The 13,748-nt window shown below is 41.3% G+C and overlaps 1 long non-coding RNA gene across 2 annotated transcripts in view; it reads left to right on the forward strand.

Annotated features, from left to right (window-relative positions):
• LOC142847624 (uncharacterized) overlaps positions 1–10,145 on the forward strand; it is a 106,388-nt gene extending 96,243 nt beyond the window's left edge. The window contains exons 2-4 of one of the 2 annotated variants that reach the window (XR_012910264.1): positions 2,695–2,838; positions 8,215–8,296; positions 8,410–10,145. This is a non-coding gene — a long non-coding RNA (uncharacterized LOC142847624). The remainder of the gene's footprint in view (positions 1–2,694; positions 2,839–8,214; positions 8,297–8,409) is intronic. The other variant, XR_012910265.1, reaches the window with a different exon arrangement.
• Positions 10,146–13,748: the final 3,603 nt, after the last annotated feature.

The following is a 13,748-nucleotide window of genomic DNA, read 5'->3' on the forward strand; positions in this document are numbered from 1 at the left end:
TTCACTGCCTTATGCAACATTTAACTTGCGGAACGACTCTTTGCAAATAGCCAAATGTCTAGAAGTTGGGGTTGTTTCAGGACATGACGCAGCAGATGACAGTCTGGCAGCGGGGATAACTGGGGGAGTCCTGCTGTCCAGCACAGTGACCATAGCAAATTACTATGGCACATGCATTGCATCCAATTTATTGTTTTATGCTGCTTATTATTTATCCCCTTTCATTTTTACGACGTCAGTTTCTAAAAACACTATCGGTTCACAGCGAAATCTTCATCTCCTAAGTAGCCATTCGACATTATCTTCATCTACAGCCGTGTCTACTTCTGCATCAATGTCCTCTCTCTTCACCCTTACACAACCCATTGGTGCTGTATTACTGCTGTATTGCAGGCTCTTCTTTTCATACTAGTGTTATGTATTCAAGTTTTGGGGTAAGTGAGAATATCTTTCTACATCATACATCATCATACAACATCATACGACAGTACTAACTGGATGACTTAAGGCAGTTCGATTCACAGTATGTTCCACAAAACCTTGCATATTCCCATTTGGAGATTAGGGTATTTGTCTTGAGAACTGATAGCCTGAGAAAGTCTGATCCTCTTCCTTGGTCATCAGTCTGTGTTGTGTATGTGTGTACGTACTTTTGTTTTTACTCTGGCAATTTTTACACCCGCAGTATCAAAATATTTCTCATAGATATGCACAAGACTGAGTGTATATCTATATCTATATGTATATCCACATAGATATTCTTAAACGCTTGCCTCTGCTTCATTAGCTGGTTTTGTCATTAGCTTGCTACACTTTATAGATAACCATTACACCAGCCAGATTCTGTGACTGCTTCAGACAGGGCCCAACCTTGCCGTCAGCAGCTGGAAAGACAGCTGCCCACTCATGATCAAGATCTACAAAGGGCCGTGATTTGTCTGACTTCCTCCCAAGGGAAGCAAATTAGAGGGGGTGAAGTGTAAAACACAAAAGTGAAGCTCCGAGAGGAAGCAACTCATTTCCCAGGGAGGAGGACGCAGAGGCCATTAATAAGGCCATTTGGCTGGCGAGGAGAAAAGTGTTGGAGCTGAAGCGAGTGCCGAGAGCCCAGAGCCTAGGCTGGGAGTCTCAACCAGGAGCATCCCTGCATTTGCTGCCAAGTAATAATGAAGAAAGACCATCCAGCAGCCTGTATTCTGGCGACTGAGTGGGGGTAAATTGTGGCACTAAATTAGTTTATCTTCCACCACCTGCTGAGACCTCTTACTTGTCATGAATTCATTCTGAAATACCGAAAGCGCAGAGTACTGTAGACGGTGTCACAGAGCCGCGACCTGGAAGGAAAAGCTGTGAGGGAGAGATGGATACAGGCAGAGAGCAAACCTAACAGGATTCATGTTTGCTATGCATCAGAACAAAACCAAAAAGTGGCTTTTTAATGGCCAAGAAAGCAGACGTGACGCTCAGTGACCAATCACTGTAATGGTCCTGTATGTTAGGAGTGGAAAAAAAAATGAGGGTTCAAGCAAATCTAGACTTAGAAATGATCAGAACACTTTGTATCCCTTTTAGAAGTCATTGCCCGTTTTCTTTGATACCATTTGGAGCTGGAAGTATATTAGATGTGATCTGTAGTCATTGATCTGGAAGTATATTAAAGGGTTTCTACACGGTTACATGAAAGCCCACTGATCTACTTCGAATGCATCCTTTGTCCAAGTTCACAGCATATATAAGTAGCCACTCAGAAAATACTGGATCACTGAGCCGTGCTCATCTTTAATGTTGATGTAGTTCACTATGTAACAACAACAACAACAACACAACAAAAACAAACAACAACAAAATCACTTTGGTGCACATCGCCATTGAACACATCCAAACATTTTTCAAGCTAAGTACTCAAGCTAACGGTAGCAGGCAAAACTTCCTGACACTTCAGTTTTTCCTCAAAACTGGGATCCTGTCCTTGATGCTGTCTTTCAGATAGCCGGCATACTATTTATTTATAATAAAATATCTGCCAAATACTGAAGTCTAGACAACTCTCTCCTACCAATCACTCTTCAAGCTAGTGCTTCATGAATAGGGTTGATGGTTCGACTCACAGTGCAAGCAAGTGCCTTCCCTTTGAAGAGCCTTACTTGAGTATCTGGCAGAAGACCTTTGCATGTGATACCCATCCCACGCAAACACTGGATTTTAAGTAGATGATTTTCTTGCTTCTTAAAAATGTAATCTTTCTCCTTCATGGCAGACCAAACATTTCCATTTGTTTGACTACGTTTTCCCATTTCTATTATACACTGGATATTATAGATGAAATGGTGCCAATGAGTTGGACGCTGTTTTCTCTTATTTTTGTTGTAGCTGGAATGAAAAAAATCAAATGAACGTGATCAAAGCACATGGGGAAAGCTAAACTACCTGTCAGGGTACCTTAACTACCAGAACTCACTTCCCAAATTCTTAGGATTTTTGTTGTGATTTGTTCCAGTTGGATGTGCACAGGTGTGAACAGCCATACCTCCATAGCCTGACCCCAGTCCCATCATGTCCCTGTGCCTCTTGTTCAAGAGCACCCATCCCCCATTTCCCCCTTCCCTGACCCTCTCTAGTGAGTCTCTCATTGTATATCTCACGATTTGTTGCCCCGCTTTAGACAGGACTCAGGTTACTCTGATTAATCCCCAGGTCTGTACTCCCTTCTCCATGAAGATTCCTCATCTCTAGAACATGCCTCATAGATTCCTGCTGCTTCGTCAACTTTATTTTCCGGCTCCTGGGAGGCTCTGCACCCTACTTCCCATAATGCCATCGTACTCTGGATCCATCCAGGTTAGTCCATTGATTAGATCGGGGTCCTCAGAATCTGTCACTTTTTAAAAGCCCACCAGCTGTCAATGACATCACCAATACACAAGCCTGTGAGGGACCCCGAGGGACACATAGTCACAACGCAGGAGCTGGAGGTAGCAAGAGTCTCAAGTGTCTTTTTAGGCTCTCAAATGAGAGCCTGATTTGTATGATTTCAATTCTTATTCAAAAATTGGAAAAGAGCATACATAAAACATTAAAAACCACCATGACAAAAACACCAGAAAGTTTGGAATTTTTGGTTTCATGAACTATGGTGGGGGAAATGGGCCGTCTTATTGAAAATTCCTTAGGATGGATTGTTATATTAATATAAATCCATGAAAAATAATCCACATCACTTATTTACTGAAAGAATCTCACTGTTGAGAGCAACCCTCTGAAATTTGCAATACAGGCATGTTGCACACAACGGCATTGATTTTGGTGACCTAAATACATTGCCTAAGATGACCCACTTTATTTGGGAAGATTAAGTAATTTCTTCTCCACAAAAATGACTAGCTCATAGTTATGCTATAGATAACTATTATAGATATGATATTTTATATCTATATTATTATAGATATGAAATTATAGATATGATATCATAGAAGATATCAGCATAACTCTTGGGAGGAAAAAAAGAGTAGGCGAACTTTTCAGAAAATCAAATACACGCTATTCTAATTGAGAGAGAAAAGGTATCATCCAGTAATTTTCGAAAGTTAATTCTTTTGAAGCATCATAAGGAAGAGACTTAATAAAAATAATAAAGACTTTCTTCCACCCTGTTTGAACAAGTATAAAGGTTTTTAGCTGCTATATTTATGGGCTTAACACTCAGGATGTATTCGATGCCCGAAAGCCCTTCGCTACTTTATTGTCAAGCATAAATTCTAGCTTGGTCCGAGGAATACAAATTTCCACTTAATCGTATCATCTCAACGGCTCCTCTTGCTGCATCTGCCTTGGCATTGTTTACATGTTCCTCCCTGTGATTGTAGCACTTCAAAGTGATACATTGCTACAACGGCAGTTTGTGTGGATTCTCAGAAGTTTGCAGTTTCTCCCAGACAATAGCATCTGTCATCCGCATGCAACATAGATCATAATCCTTTCATATGCATCGTCACCCAGAGCTAACCTTACCCTTAAATGAATGGCTTTGTGAAACAACATTTATTTAGTAAGAAACCTTCCTATAATGCATTAGATCAATTCTCTTATCGAAGTGACCATAAATACTTCCAAAAGGACAAAAATTTAAAAAGTTTTTTCCTCACAATAGCTGAACATTTGCTGGCTCACACAGTAATCTTTTATTTATATACTACAGCTCATTGGAAAGATCTAGAACAGCACATTGAGAATCTTCTAATTATGATCCCTACTCATATTATGCTTGAAACTTTATAGTCACTGCCCAAGTTTTGAGGTATTACTCCCACAGCTGGTCATCACAGATCTACGGTCATGCCGATGTGTTTCGGTTTGGCAGCATACCCCCTCCTCCCCATAGTTGTCATAGTGACATCCGTGGGCTTCTTGACGTATTCTCCTCTCAGTCTGCCATCATAGATCTGCGGTCATGTCAGTGTATTGTAATGCAAGTCTCCTGCTATTTACCTGATGGTGTTAGCAGTTCTTTAAGAAAGCAACCAACCACCTCACTTCTAGAAACGTTCCACGCAATTAAAAAAACAGAAAAACAAAAACCATGTACTTAAAAGTACATACACACAGGGCTCAATGGTTAAGAGCACTTGCTGCTTTTCCAGAGGGCTTTGAATTCAGTCCCAGGCACCCATAGTGGGTGGCTCACAACTGCCCGTCACTCCTACTCCAGGAGACCCAATACTCTCTTCTGGTCTCCATGGCCACGCACCCATCCATAGCACATGTACTCACACACAGACACCACACATGCATACATAGATACAAGAGGTGAAAAACAAACTCACATATACAAAGTTTATGTGTGAGGATCAGATCCATGGCATGCCCTCTGGAGCAGATAGTGATCCCCGAGACAGAGAAAAGGGAAAGTGGTGATTTCAGGCCCTGGGAATTAGGTCACATTTATTTCACATGTTCGGAGGGAAAGTTCCATCCAAGTTTATTCACAATAAATGGTTAGCTTAGGGCATAGCTCCAAATGTAGGTGATTTGGTGTTAGCGATGGAGAAGAAAATGACTTCAAAATAGGGCACAAGATGGCTTACAGACACACTCAAAAGGCTTGCCATGGTGCAGCTTTCACTGTGCCCGAGGAAGAGAGGGAATTAACAAGTCACATAAACCATGTCCACAGGTCCAGTGACGCCAGCCTATGAAGTGACGGGGAGACGAGAAAGGCAGTGAGAGGAAGGGTGGGATATGAGACCTAGGCTGAAGTGAATAGAGGGGTAAGTCACCAGAAATGGAGTGGGAAGGAAAACCCTAAAAGAAGAAACTCCTTGAGCCAAGGCTTTGCTTGATGTCTTCAAATACCAACAAGAAGCTCTGCTGAAAATGCTTTATGTGTGACTACTGGTGCAGGAAATCTGTTTTAGCCTTCTCTCCTAGCCACTGATTGTATCGATCCTTTCAAAATAAATAAAATAATAAAATCTGAGAGGCAAATAATGTGTGCAGGAAAGCTAGTAACAGGAGCATGACATCTCTATGACTTTCAGTGCAGACGGCAATGCTTCCATCTTGGCTTTTCTGGAACAACATTTAAGTAAAAACTGGTCGTAGGCGGGAAGTGGGGGGGGGGCTCAGTGAGTAAACTGTTCACTGCTCAACTACGAGACCCTGAGTTCTGACCCCCCCCACGTAGTGCTAGATCAACGAATATGTGCTCACACACGTTTACGTGCCTACATGTATACAAATACACACATACACATGTGCATACACACACATATACATATCTAAAAAAAAGATGTTTTAAAGTTTCTGGTATTTGTCCTGTGACATACACGCTAGAATAACACACCTGCCTCTGAATCGTGTTCCCTGGTATACCACTCACGCTGTACAATAAGCATCCTCTGTCTGTTCACATGTTCTCAATTTTTGACTTAGGATTTTAGTGCTCTGTCCCAAGGGACATACAGAAGAAGAAAAATCATCTGGAATAAATTAGAACTACCAATGAATTTTATTTTACTGTGTTATCACTTTAATCTGTTTTATGGAGAAGCATTTTCCAATTTCTTGAGATGCTTTTCTCTGCACAGTGGCATGGACTATAACGAGAACAGCAGCCAGCTCTCTCAAGCAAATCTGTCTTTCCAAACAGTAATGTTAAACGTTGTCTGCGAGGAACGTCTTCTGTGACAGTGGTCCTTAATTGATACGGTTGTTTGCTTTCACTGTGGCTTCATTCATCTCATAATATTGTATCAACCATAGTACTGTTTAAAGAAAAAAAACAATAGCTTAACCATGCTGCGAAGAAACCTACTTTGTTCTCTTATTAACACCATAATTGGCTTAATCATCATAAGAAAGCTGTAGATCAAGAAATAAAGCATTGTGTGCTTTCATCTATTTTTCTGGTCCTTATAAAATCCACTTAATAATTTTATTAGAACCAAGCTAACTTCGGAACCCCTAACCCTGGACTGTGTTTTTCAGAGTTCCCAAGAGCTCCGGGTAGACTTTCTAATAAGCGAGGGAATCGGCTCTCAGTGGTGATGAAGTCTACTGGATCCCATGCCTTGGTTATTATTTCGCAGCAGACTAGGATCATGCTCATAGTATCAGGCATTAGGCTCAGATTTCCATGTACAGGAGTATCATAGTCAGAATGACTAAGAATCACATCATCTTCACTATCATATATAGAGTCAGACGAGGTGCTGGACTCTCCATTCTATCTGATTTATCATACTCGATAAATGATGTGTGCACAGGTGTGTGTCTGTGTGTGTGTGGTATGTGTGCACAGGTGTGTGTGTGTGGTATGTGTGCACAGGTATGTGTGTCTGTGTGTGTGTGGTATGTGTGCACAGGTGTGTGTGACATGATGAGTGTACAGATGTGCGTGTGTCTTTATCTCGCTTCTCTAGAGAAATCCAGAACTCCAGATAAGTCAAACAGCATTTTAAAAGGCACATACTAATAATTCATGCCTTATGTTCAGCTGCCAGACTCCTGCTGGGTACCACTGGGCTGGCGGTGCCCGGTGATGCTGGTGTTCTGTTCTGCAGTGAGAAGCCTGGAGCAGCGGAGTGTAGGAAGCTGTAGTGACTTCCTGAGGCAAGATTGCAGACCAGCAGCAAAACTCTGCTGAACCTTAGAGACAGCCAAGCCCTTCCTTGACAAACATTATTATGAACAGTTCTGAAAAGAAGACACGTGTGTGTTGTTTTCATTTGCCAATGGCCGACAGCAGGTGCAAAGAATCGATGAGTTTAACACTGATGATACAACCAGACTCTGGCCCCCCTTTAAAGCTTGGAAAGATACGCCAACTACTAAGTGTTCTGCTCAGCACAGGAAGTTGTACTGCTTAGAATGATGATCTACATTTCTGAACCTTTGGTTGCCCTTAAATATTAAAATTGAGCTCTCTTTACTTAGCTTTAAACTTGAAAGAAAGATCCCATAATAAATTGGAGGTCAAGGATTAATTTTTCTATTTCGGACTGAGGTAATGAGGATGCTAATGGTTACATCACTTCACAGTGTCATTTTCTTAAATCACTATTGTCTTAAAATGATAATGAACAGTTGCAGAAAGCTTTATCAAATAAAACCCATCCAATTAATACTCCCAATGTGATTACAATAAGCTGTATTAAATCAACACATAGTTAAATCTCAACAACATATCAAGAATAGGCCCTTGAAGAATTTCTTCCCATGAAATCATGCCTAAAGTGTCCTATTTTTAAGCTCGCTCTTAGACTGAAAGAGAAAATGCTGAATAATCAAGATGGGCTCATCTAGGCTAGGCATGATGGCGTAGACATGTAATCCCTGTATTCCAGAGACTGCGCCATAAAAATTCAGGCCAACCTGCATTCCATAGAAAGACCCTGGCTCCAAAGAAAACAGAACTAACAAGAACAACAACAAAACCATAGTTACTTTTAAAAAGCCCAAGGCCCTCAAGACACACCTGCTCTAAAGCAATAAACAGGAAAATTCAGTCTCCAGTGACTAAAGATGCTCAAGAAGGACTTGGTACCAGCAGGCAGACTTATTTAGTGGATCGCTCTGTAACAGTAATTGTGCAGAAAGAAAGATAATTGGTTCCTCGCAATGACTGCCAGTAACAATGAACTTATGCAAACAGGAAGTCTCTTTTATGACGCTAGTTTAAGTGGTATCTAATTTATCATCTCTGAATCTTCTACACAGTTTTTATTACAGTTTTATTACATCGTGACCAGCAATGGGATTCACTGAAACTAAAATTAGAAACTTGAGCCGGAGGTAAGAGGTATGTTTTCCTCCCTCCCGTTCCTCTCCCCACTCACATCCCTCTTTCATCCCTCTCCATTTCCCACTCGTTTCTTACTCCTCTCCCCTCTTCTCCTACCTCCTTTTCAACAGAGAGAAGATGAAGAACAGTTACAGAAGATAACCAAACCTGGATGTCTGTGAAAGGCAGCAAAGACATCAAGAATGGAGACTGAGAAGAGGGCCGCATCACGGGAAGCAGACCAATGAATGGACCAGGTTTGCGTACTTCAAACTGGAGCAAACCTTAGCCCTGGGAGGAAACCTTTTGCGCTTACTCTTGTGAACAGGAGCTGCCTTTGTCTATTTATTTATTTTTGAGGATGCCTTCGAACCAGGATTCTGTTACAAGCACCGAGAGGCAGAATCTGATTAGTTTTGTAAAGGAGAGCTCTCACTGCCAGAGAAATCAAGGAACTTGCTACTCATGGCTAGTTTGCCTTTAATTCCTAGTATTCTGTCCACCATTGTACATAAACAGAATGTGGTCATTCTGAGGAAATGCAGATTTGGGGCCTGTATCTGGGAAAAGGACAATTATCTGATTAAAGCCAAGTTGGCTTGAATATGGAAAGCAACTGGCCAACATATCCAAAGGGGCTCAGAAGAGAGCTGGGAATAGTTTTTAATTCTATCTGCTCTGCTGAGATAAGATTTACATCTACTGTCTGGGCATCACAACTACCTGATATTGAATTCCTGCTGCTGATTTTCGAGTTGGGTTTTCTATGAGGACAAGGAATGTCATAGCAATCAAGACAAAGCACAGGCATTGCTGAGTTCTGCGAGCTGTGCAGAAAGAGAAGAAACCCTGAAGGGGTATTTTTGTTGATCGTTGCTTTTCCAGCAACCTAAGAAAGAAAAAAGTCTCCTGGCCCAACTATAGGCCCCACTGCAACTGACTCTCCATGACCCGGCTTGAAATAGACTATTTAGCTTTTGACAATATTTTATATCAGCCTATCTCACATGGTCCAATAGGAAGACTTGATACCTTGTGTACCTTGACTTCTGGCGAAACCGAGAGGTGTTTGGAAGACCTAGTCACAAGTTCCTCTTCCAACTTTGTCCCCAAGAACAAGGGTTCCTAGATACCCCCATCAGCAGTAGTAGGTTTCCGTTCCCCAATAGAGTGTGGAATTATTCACACAAGTCAGTCACATCACCGAGGAACAAAGAGCTATCCCCGTTCTATTGCAGTTTTAGAGCCTCCTCCTCCAGCCTGGCTTGTGCACTCTGCAGGTGCAGCCCTGCAGGACAGGCTATGTTTTTCTCCCCCAGACTCCAAGTACATACGTGACTCACAAGATGCTGTCACTCTTGCCTGTGCCACGCTAGGTTTCACGTGTTCAAGGATCCCAGAATCCCATATCAGGATCCCTCTCCAACCCATGAGAGCAACAGAAGGCAGTTAAAAAGATATTACCTAGACTAATTCTCTAGCTATTCCCTTGCCTTTAGGAGACAATGATCATTTACAGAACACACAGGAGCAGCCATGAAGAAGTAACCGTTACTGCTCCATCCTCCTTATACCCCTTTAGGATACTGCAGCATTATGTAAATTAACTACCTAGTACCGGCAACAGCTCTTTCTTTGTGTGAATAGAATGTAATGACTTCAAACTCAGCCAACATTTCGACACCTTTTATGTCTAATATTAAACCAAAATGTTCTGTCTTTCAAATTGTTCTACAGTAATCATTCCAGGGTGTTGCCATCTCTACTGTATTACATGGATGAATTTTAGTTTATTTGGATAGCATGTTTTCAGTAGGAACATCTCAACGTTTGAGTCATTTTATAAAATAAGTAACTCAGCACTCAGCAAATATTTATGAAACATATGTATGCATTTTCAAAGTGCTGGAAACAAAAGTTCAGAATATGAATCAACAGCACCACATGAGCTACCAGGATGAGTATGAATTACTGAATTTTCTTCAAAGCAACACGACAAATCCTGAATCTGTGCTATCATTGCACACAATATCCCTTTGTCAGTTGTTTACAATGTCTTGGAGATCCCTCTTAAAATATTAATTAATATTAATATTCTTATTAATAACATTAACTATTATTTTACATTATAAATCATATCCATATTATATTAAATTTATATTATAAATTATAATTATATTATAATCAATAATATTAATTAGTATTTTAATTAATATTAAAGTGTGGGAAGGGTGCCTGTGGGGGCCAGAAGAATATGCTGGATCCCCTGGAATTGGAGTTACAGTCATCTGTGAACTTCCTTATGGGTGCTGAGACCCACACCTGGGTCCTCTGTAGGACAGCAAGTTCTCTTAACTGCTGAGCCATCTCTCTTGTCCCTCTTTAATATTTCCTAATAGCAGCCATAATCATTAAGTTCTGCTTAGGTGTGTGTTTCTCCCTATGAGTTATCAAGACACCACATCCATTCATATAACAACTTTTCCATTTGTTAGTTTTCTTCTCCAAAGGTCGATGTCCTTGTTATTAATTTGGGAACATAACAGTACATCTATGTCAGAAGGTTACCATGGGAATTATGGGTGGAGCATATGTGAAACATTCAGCATTGTTTACTACAGCTACTTGTACAACCCATGTAAGCATCATCATTAATAAAATGGTGCCATTGCATTGACTTCATCTCCTCAGTACATTATAGGTCATAAACATGCTGTCAAGTTGGCTTCTATGGCCCAGAGGGTAATATTATTAAGTTCCCAATTTCCTACTTGAAATAATGTATATTTGCTCCATCTATATTTGTGATTTACAACAGAGGCTCACCTGCAATAATGGAAACTTTATGGAACGTGGAATATTAATGTATCCATTAGTTCTTGGTTCAGACTTTGCCAAGAGTAGGAGTACGATGCCAATGTGTTCTAATTATTGCTTATGTCTCTGATTTGTTAAGAGGAATAAGAGACACTATATACACTATATACTCACAGGTTGTCATAACTCACAATCTAGGTAAAAATCTTGTTTTTAGTGCAATTTTATTCTTTTTTAAAATCTTTCATTTTGGGTATTGCATTTTACTTCCAGGTTAAATGAATACAAACTGGCATCCTGTCTGAGTTCTATAAGACACAGACAAACATCTTTGTCACAATGTAGAGGGAAAAACAAACAGTAACAACCAAACAACAACAACAGCAACAACAACAACAACAACTCTCCAAACAGAACTTCCGTTCCGGTCACAACTGGGATTGACAAAATCTTGACTAGTGATACCATTATATCTTAAGCATTGTTCTAACTAGGAGATATTAGAAGATGAAACAACAAAAAGTTGAAAGCCAGACAGGAAGTGTGTCAGTCCCTTTCCTGCTGCTGCTGGGTAAAATGGCACAACCAAGACAGCTTGCAGGGGAAGTGACGATATGGGCTTAAGGTTCTAGACCCATGGTTCTCATCCTTCCTAATGCAGAGACCCGTAATACAGATCCTCACTTTGTGGTGATCAACAACCAGAAAATTATTTTCATTGCCACTCCATAAATGTAATTTTGCTATTGTTATGAACCGTAATGCAAATATTGTTGGAGACAGAGGTTTGCCAAAGGGGGTGTGGCCCACAAGCTGAGAACCACTATTGTAGAGGGATAAGAGTCCACCACATCACAGGCAGCCATGGTAAACTACAAGCAGAAAGCAGAAAGAGCAAATTGGGAATGGTGTATAGCTTTTGAAACCTCCAGCTCCATCCACTGTGACATACTTTCTCCAACAAGGCACACGGCTAAAGTCCCCAAGTGGGGACAAGTGTTCAAATGCTGGTGCCTATGGGGGCGTTTTTATTCAAACCACACAAGAAGCATTGGTATATGACATGTAGAAATTGCTTCCAGCCTAGTAAAACCTAACTGTTCTCTTTCTCTTAAGAATAGCATTCAGCTGGTCAGTGATAGCACTTGCCTTTTATCCCAGCGCTTGGGAGACAGAGGCAGGTGGATCTCTGTGAGTTCGAGGCCAGCCTGGTCTACAAGAGCTAGTTCCAGGACAGTTAGGGCTATTGCACAGAGAAACCCTGTCTCAACACCTCCCCCTGACCAAAATAACATTCTGCCGAGTGCCATGCTGGTGCCTGGCCATGCTGATATGAATGACCTTCACTGTCACCTGGGACCATGGTGTTGTCTGGGTCCATGGCTCTACAGCAGCCAAGGTCTGTGCTGATGTCTGTGTCTCCTGATACCATGCCAATGCCAGGGGTCTGGACTGCCACCTGGGACCTTGTTGGTGTCGGAGGGTCATGTTGTCACAGGGACCGTGCTGATCCGAGTGGCCTGTGCTGCCACCAGGGCCATTGGTGACATTAGGGCTGGGCTGCTACTGAGGACAATGTCTGGGTCCATGGTCCTACCACAACCAGGGTCTGAAAAAAAGTCCAGGCCAACTCATGGACTGGCCAAGTTCTGACATCCCACATTCAAGGCGGGTGACCCAGTATCCCTTTAACTCTCTAACTCCACGACTTTCAGTTTTGATTGTTAGTTTCTTTAGCCATGAAATTATTTTCTAGATAATTTTGGGAAAAAAAACAGCACATAAGTTGAACACAACATGTACTCTGGTTCAAAAATGATTTATGATCTGATCAACAACTCCTGTTTTTGTTGTTTTGAAGCTTAGTGAACTCTGTGACCCACCAAGGTCCCTGGGGTCCATGGACCACCGTGGCAAATCCATAACATGTAATTCTCATCAGTGCTTCAGTTACAAATTAACGGATATCGCCAGAAGTCCGCACGAGCAGCAGCTAAGCACTTTCCTACGGGGGCACTAATGTTACAGCTCAAAATCATATTAGACTTCACCATGGAAACAGACATCAGGGTTTCACTGATGCACTTAGAATAAAGCTGTTTAGGACACTGTCTGATGCATCACCCAGGGGACCGAAGCAAGAAATTTCCCTTCTGATTTAATAATAAAAATTATGCATCTCCTGTGTAGACTCGTCTTTTTCTCTCTTGCTGGTCAGGGACTTTGATGTGGGATGGGGTGGGGAGACCCTTCCCTGAAACTAGTTCGTTCACTGAGTCCCTAACCTCAAGCAACTCAATTAAGTGAGAGGCATACTCTAAGAAAGTTAATTTCCAAATGGTGCCATAACTTTAGTGCCAGAGATATAGAAAACTAGGTTGCTATGGAGACGAGTAAATAAGTTGTATAAGTAATTACATTTCCATGTTTTGCCATAGTTACTGGAAGATAAGGGCTAAATGCTATGCTCAGCCGAGGCAACAGTGTCAACATCTGCCAAAGCTTTATTTGCTTCTTTTCTCCCCAATCTGATTTTGCCATTTTATATTGTCAGTGCACTACATACGCCCATAAACCTCATTTCTGTTAAGAAAAACAGAGGTTAAAGGATTACCCTAAAAAAATGCACAGCTTATAAAATCTCATACCAATC

Source organism: Microtus pennsylvanicus, chromosome 4 (genome assembly GCF_037038515.1).
Source record: "Microtus pennsylvanicus isolate mMicPen1 chromosome 4, mMicPen1.hap1, whole genome shotgun sequence".
Classification (NCBI taxonomy): Eukaryota; Metazoa; Chordata; class Mammalia; order Rodentia; family Cricetidae; genus Microtus; species Microtus pennsylvanicus.